Raw genomic sequence first — 6225 nt, 5'->3', positions numbered from 1 at the left:
AAGAAGTGGGTTACAATACAGAGTTCAAGGCCAAAGGTATGGCCCACAAAGCATGAACATAGGTTGTTTATTTCTTTGTTTCTTTGAGACAGAAAAAAATTGCCCAGCAGGCTTAACATTTGCAGTGATCCTCCTGCCTCTGCTTCTCCAGTGCTGTGATTACACACGTGCATTGACGTTTTTGGCTTGAGAACCAAGTTTTAAAGAGCAGATTATTTAAGGATAGAATAAATAGGGCCTGGCTCTTTTTTAAAAAAAATGGCTGGGAAGAAGGAGACTAGCCTGTGGTCGGAAAGTGGGAAGAAGCAGAGATTGGTCTCTTGGTTACCAAGTACCAAGAGAGGCCTAAGAGACAGTGTTAATTTGCCAGAAGGGTGTTGAGTATACCTTACCACCCTTGCTGAAAGGCACAGAGCTTTTCACTCACATTGATAGGAAACAGGCTTGCAGGTCCTACTGACTTTTAGGGGAAGGAGCCGAACCACACTGACAGACACAGCACTCAGCCTGATTAGTTTTGCACTGACAAAAGGCAAAGCAGTCTGCCATTGCTTGGGATTTATGACTACTAGAGGGAGCTGGGGCAGTGCTCAAAGAAAGAAGAATGTTTGCTAATGACATTAGCAGTCCTCTTGGAAACATCTACCTTTAGGTATCCCTACCGAGAAAATGCCCCCGTGCTTTCAACCTAGTGCTTGCCTAGGATTTGGGCTCTTCCAATTTATGAACTCAGTAAACTACTAAAATGCTCCTCTCAAAGGAAAAAAAAAGGCATTTTGAGCAAACACAAGTCCAATTTTTAGTAGTTACCATAAATCTTTCTCATCTTATACCATTTTATCTTTGTAACAACCTTGTAGTAATATTATGGATCTGCTCATCCTATAGATAAAGAAACATGAGCTGAAAACATACTAAGAGATTTCAAAGATTGAAACACAAGTGTGTCTCCGATCCCAAGCTCAGAGACTTGAGTATATCTCCTTTGATGGCATTTGTTTAGAATGGCTGCGCTTAACAGTATAGTCACAAAGAGGTAGCCTGGAGAGTAGCAATAGCTACGTGTAGAACTTGAACTGCTTTCTGTTGGCCCTTTAATAGTTGCCCATTTCTACTTTCTGAGCAACAGATGATGACACCAAGTTTCACAGACATCTCTGAGAGCATGGGATAGAGAAATTACTGAACTTTGCAATGTACTGAAATATCAAAACCTAGCTCCGGATACGATTAAGTTTTTAGGTGCTAGCACTTTGCCTAGACTCTATGATTCCATGAATACTATTCTTAGCACCACAGAAACTAGATGTGGTAGTCCATACCTGTAATCCCAGAACTCAGGAGTCAGGAAAATCAGTAGCTCAAGGCCAGCCATGGGTATATTATAAATCAGAGGCTAGACTGCTGACGTTAGTTAGGTCTTACCCCAAACAAAAAGCAAAACACAAGCAAAAAGAATTACATATCCCACCCATGTGTGCATCTACTATTTGTCCAATATACACATGTTGGTATATACATGCCCAATATATATATATATATTGAATAAAAAGAAGTGTGTAGAAATTTGTTTTGTGTGTGTACATGTGTGTTTACTCTTCAAAACTAACAAACATCCAGACCAATGGTAGAAATTGAAACACTGACCATAAGAAAGCGTGAAGAAGATATAAATAGCGCCACAAAAGACTCAAAAGCACCTCAGCCAGGCCGTTGTGGCACACCTTTAATCCCAGCAGTCAGGTGGCAGAGGTGGGTGGATCTCTCTGAGTTTGAGGCCAACTTGCTCTACAGAGTGAGTCTAGGATAGCCAGGGCTACACAGAGAAACCCTGTCTTAAAAATAAAAAGTAAAGACTCAAAGTAAAAGTGCTCAAAGAATGTTCAGCAGTGGAATATAGGCCAGTCTGATAAAAACAAAGTAAGGGAAATATGTCCTCAGACACAATGGCAAGACGCAAATAAAGGAACGCACTCAAGGATCCATGCCAAAAGGAAGATGGGTCCTTCTCAGAGAAAGCATGTCTTTCTCCTTTGAAGATCTACCCAATAACAAGCTCCTGTTGGATGATAATAAAGAAGATAGTGACCAGGTGCTGGACTTAGTAACGACTGGATCTGTGATGAAGCTATATAACATAATTATGATGAACTATTCTGGAGTATGAAACCTTGTCACTCAGGTTTCAGGAATCAAGCTAGGCAGTGAGAGGAGAAGATGACACGGTTCTGAAAACAGAGGGTCCATCCATTCCACATGAGCTCCTGGGGCCTCAATTGTCTATTGCAAATAAAGAGAGGCTGCAGAGGTTCCAGAGAACCAGGCTCATCCTCATAGCAAAAAAGAGAGGTGATCTTGGCTATTTTTCACTCAGCATCTCTTCCCTCTGCTACCTTGTGCTGGGATTCACCTAATGAATTCATGGCTCAGACAAGTACTGACGAAGCTTGAATGTTTGCCTTCTGTCACCATATCACTGAAAGTGGCTGCACAGATGGGAGGGAGCAAAGTCACAACAGCACCAGGAATTCCACCAAAGCCGCCTTCTTCGGTGAACACAATGATTCCCACCATGCAGACATCGTGTTCCATTTTTTTCCATGCATGTCTGGTTACTAGAAACAAAGGAAAAACATATCCTTTCCATGTGCAGCAGGGAGCTTTATGTGGAGAAAAATAAAATCTTTTCTTCATGGAAGGAATTTTAGCACAATAGAGATCTGACCTTCACAAAAATGTGTGTTGGAAGGCTTCCCCTGGGGAGGAGGGGGAAGTTGAATATTTAGCTGTGCTGACCACCACGTATTATATTCTCAGACATCAGTCAGCTCTTACAGGGAAAAATATCAGAGAAAGCTCAATAAACAAAGTTCTGCTCAGACACCACGCATTCCTACAGCAAGCCTTAAGTGTGCCACTGCCTTTATGAAGTTTAGATTTGAAGCAAATTCTTGCTACTATGTAAAATGTAAAAATCAAGACCATGATGTTTCAGCCTGCCCTCCAGACTTAAGCAGGAAGACATCAGGAGCTATGTGGACATAAGGGCCCTCAGGGGAGAAGAAGATCCTGCATACGAGCAGGAAAGGTGAAACAGTAATGCAGGCCACCACCCAGTCTGGGTTTCCTCCACATGGTTCTCTGTTGTCACATTGTTCCTTACCCTCTCCGCATGGATGGCACATGAAGTACTTCAGATTACCAAGTTCATGACAAAACCACTCATCTTTCCCCCAAAGCCATCCTTTCTGTGGGTCCTAGCTCTGACAGTTGCAGGGATGTCTTCCAAGGCTACACAGTTCACCAGCATCAAATTCATGCATGCTTTCTTCTCCCTGAAGCTCGTTGGTTTCTTCCAGCTCACAACACCATTTCTTTGGAAACTTGAGTTCATCTTGTGGTTGGATAACTTTGAAAAGGTTGGGAAAGAAGTAAGAAGAGAAGAAAAGGGCTAGAAATATTTCAAAGTTTGCTTGCTTATAACTTGGTGTCATGTGCTAACTGTTTGTGTGTTCTGGACTGAACATGCAAAACAATAAGGAAATTTAATTGTATGTCCACGTGTGTTATTTTTTTAAAAACTGTTATATCACAAACTAGTATAATGAGTTATGCATTGAGTGTCAATGTAGATTTGATCATGTAATGGGCTCTCTAGAATTTTCCAACTATACTGTGGTTATATAAAATTCTTATCCATAGAAAATACATGCAATAATATAAATAGATCAAAGAATATGACCTTTACAGCCTATTGTCAAATGATTCAGATAAAAATAACTGTGTGGGTGTGGTGGGTGGTAGAGAGAAAGAGAGGGAGGGAGAGACATACAGTCAGAGAGAGAGAGAGAGAGAGAGAGAGAGAGAGAGAGAGAGAGAGAGAGAAATATAAAACCAATTTGTCATGAAGTTAGAAATTATCACTTGAGGGTAAAGAGTCATTTTCTTTTCCCGACAGAGCATCCATCACTTCCTGCTGCTCTGGACAAGCCAGAGGCCTTTCTCCTCATTCCTACTCATTCCTAATCTCTGCTTCCGGTCACTGATAGGTTTGAAAGCCTGAAGATTTGCTGATAACTCTGTCCTGGGAAAGATTGACAGTATCTGAGTTAAGTCGTCCGTCTTCTACCGTGGGTTTGCAGTTCTGGTCAGCAAATGGTTTTGCACATTTCCTCTTGGATTGAAATGTTGCAGATCTTGAGTTGTTACTATGATGATTCATTGTGTGGGCTGCCATGTATGTGCTTGGGAAATGGACTTCTTAAATTTCTTCATCTGGAAAAGTGTTGAGTAATCACTAGATTACATCTGTGAGGTCCTTCTTTTCTCCCACCAAAATTCCTCTTCCATGTAATACTTCCTTGACCTTCATAATGCAGAAGAAATTCAATTATCCGAGCACACATTCCACTGTCACTTGGGAGAGAGAGAAACATTGTTTGCTCACGACAGAGACGAGATGAAGCCTGTGGTCAAGCCTGTTCCTCTCCACCTGACTTTAATTTCTTGGTTGAGCCTAGAATTGCAAGAAGCTTATTATAACAAGAACCCTAAGAATACTAGCCCCATGCCTGAGATGGCTCTCATTCTTCCAAGTAGAAGGAAATTGTTGAAATAATTGTCATGTTGCCAGATGAATGCCTTCAGTTTTCCTCATTTCTCAGGCCTGCTGTCTGTTCCAGCTCCCCGGGGTTGCTGCCCTGCTCAGCTAGCCTGTGTGCTGGCCTTAGGGTCCAGAAGGAAGCACTATCAGAGGCCACCAGTGCCTGTGTGCTTTATGAGTAGGGCTGCGCACACACTGGAAATGGGTTTTCTATTCTTTTTCCTCTCTGCGGAGACTTCACAAAGGACTGAACATAATGCAAGAGGAAGCTGCTCCTGTCACATTGACATGTAACAGACATGGCGTCTTGGTTAGATTCCTGGGATTTGAGGGTTTGGGTGACAGAAGGTCACAAATCTTATCTCCAAGAGCAACAGGACGGCAGGGAAGGAAGTGGTTTCTATGATGCCATCTGTTACTCTCAGAGGCACCAAGACCCAGTGACATATCAAAAGCAATTCATTGTCTCACAGTAAAAAAAATTAATTTGTATTATGCTTAATTTACTTGATACACTGTTTTAAGTCCTTACTACAGTCCACAGGTCAGACCTCTGCTCTCAGGAAAATTGCATTATAAGAAAAAATCAGCTTCTAAGCCTGATTTATTAAAAATTAAAAGATAGTAATTTGGTCATGTAAACATTTTTCATATGATATTTTTATAACCTTTTTAAAGATTTATTTATTTATTATGTATACAGTGTTCTACCTACAGGCCAGAAAAGGGCACAGGTCTCATTATAGATGGTTTTGAACCATCATGTGGTTGCTGGGAGTTGAACTGAGGACCTTTGGAAGAACAGCCAGTGCTCTTAACCTCTGAGCCATCTCTCCAGCCCTCATATGATGTTTTCCAGTTGAAAGAGGTATATTCATAAAACTGATCTTAAAAAATGTTGACAATTCTTCTTAAGTCATGTTCTGAGTGTTTTCACATATTATATAATCTGTCTTAACACTGTACAAAATTTCTATCTTCAAAATTGCACATGCTGTTGCACAGATCATATTTTTACTTTCAGCCGTGACATTCATCCAACTTCAAGTTTTTAAGATTCAGATGGACAGTGGGTGTTTACAACATTGTTCATCGTCCCACACAGGCATTCAGAGGAAGTGTCCACAGTGGAATAGAAAAAAGTCAATGTCATTAAAACTGGCTTTTCCTAAACAATATTGTCACTGTCTAAATGTCAAGGTCTATCAGAACTGTAAAGCTTTACATGGTTCAAGCCTTGTAATGTTCTACCAATAAGCAAGCTTTGTGGTCTAAAATTTCTCCATGTAAATATCCCTGAGAAAGGAAAAGATGGTGTTCTTCCTAAAACATCACCTAATAAAACATGTTTTACTACAATTAATATTGATGTTTTCTGTTTAAGCTTTTTATACGTGTGTGTGTGTGTGTGTGTGTGTGTGTGTGTGTGTGTGTGTGTGTGTGTATAAACACATCCACATATTATTGGAAAAAGCCTATTAGAGCATTGCTGCTGCTGCTGCTGCTGCTGCTGCTGCTGCTGCTGTTTTCTCTTCTTCTTTTTTGGTCATGCAAATGGTTATTGTTGCAGGATTTTAAAACGTTGGAATATTTTTCTTTCAGAAGACCAAATGGTACCTAGA

General features: G+C 40.7%; 1 long non-coding RNA gene across 1 annotated transcript; it reads left to right on the top strand.

The window, feature by feature from the left end:
* The first annotated feature begins 4700 nt into the window (after positions 1–4700).
* Positions 4701–5932, top strand: LOC311590229. Its single transcript, XR_014776802.1, has 3 exons — positions 4701–4913; positions 5307–5471; positions 5628–5932. It is a non-coding gene; the product is annotated as an uncharacterized lncRNA (long non-coding RNA).
* The last annotated feature ends 293 nt before the right edge of the window (positions 5933–6225 follow it).

Source organism: Acomys minous (genome assembly GCF_964271855.1).
Source record: "Acomys minous genome assembly, chromosome: 19".
In the NCBI taxonomy this organism is placed as follows: Eukaryota; Metazoa; Chordata; class Mammalia; order Rodentia; family Muridae; genus Acomys; species Acomys minous.
This window is presented reverse-complemented; position numbering and strand designations above follow the sequence as displayed.